At 37.6% G+C, this 1053-nt stretch overlaps 1 pseudogene; it reads left to right on the top strand.

The window, feature by feature from the left end:
* The first annotated feature begins 408 nt into the window (after positions 1–408).
* Positions 409–673, top strand: LOC104867710 (annotated as a pseudogene).
* The last annotated feature ends 380 nt before the right edge of the window (positions 674–1053 follow it).

Here is a 1053-nt window from a genome sequence, read left to right as displayed (position 1 = left end):
CTACGGAAGGAATATAAACGTTATGCATTGGGCCTGGGATTTAGCTAAGTAGTGCAGCCACCTGCCTCTTGAGCATAAGGTTCTGAGTTTGATCCCCATTACCAAAAAATAAATAAAATAAACCACGTACTGCAAAAAATTAGAAGATAAATAAATAATATTTTCAGATAATTTCTCTGATACTATACTAAAACTTAATAAGTGATAATTTCCCAAAGGTTAGTTGATAAGGCTAAAACTGTATTAATTAAAACTATATCAATGGTTGATTAATTTATCTGCCACATTAGAGTCCATGAACCTACCTAACATGTTAGTGGAACTCTTAACCTTACAAAAGATTATAACATTCTGTATTGATCATTAGAAAAATGCTGATTCAGAGAGTTATGTAATTGACCCTCAAATATGAATATCAAAATATGCACTGTGGTAGAAGATATCAAGACCAAAATCAAGAACTATATAAGACCACCCCTTTTGACAGCCGCTTTTCCAATCAGAGCCAGACCAGGAACTTCTGGCAGAGCTACCTGGACTATCACTGCTGCCAGCAGGCAATGTCTGAAAACGGAGTGATATCCCCATGTGCAGTGGTACCCTCTGGCCTATTTCCTGGGTCTCAACCTGGGATGACTGCTGGGCTGAGGGCACATTTCCTGGCAAGATCTGAACTGGCTCTACCCCCATTTCTGTCCTCTGTCCTTCTCAGTGGTAAGGAGGGATGGTGCTTATCCTGGGACCCTGAATTACGATTTTACTAACAATAAAAACTCAGTGGAAAGTGAGAAAAGTAAGAGGAAAAAAATGTGAAAAAAGGAAGAAATGGAAACAAATTATTTGTAAATAGGGAAGGGTAAAAGGGGTGAAGGGAGGGAATGGTACGGGGAAAAAAACAAGAACCAAGACCTGTCATGTAAAGGTACAAATCCCAATGATAAATGTAACAGTGTTGTTTGCTTTAAATGTGCCAATACACTTAATGGAGAAAAAAAATCACAAAACCACATTCATTAATACCACTAGTGATCCTATAATAAATGTCTTTAGGTA

The sequence above is a fragment of the Fukomys damarensis genome, unplaced genomic scaffold (assembly GCF_012274545.1).
Source record: "Fukomys damarensis isolate Sample0158 unplaced genomic scaffold, DMR_v1.0_HiC HiC_scaffold_20, whole genome shotgun sequence".
NCBI lineage: Eukaryota > Metazoa > Chordata > Mammalia > Rodentia > Bathyergidae > Fukomys > Fukomys damarensis.
Note: the sequence above shows the minus strand (reverse complement) of the source record. Positions and strands in the feature narration are given on the sequence as shown.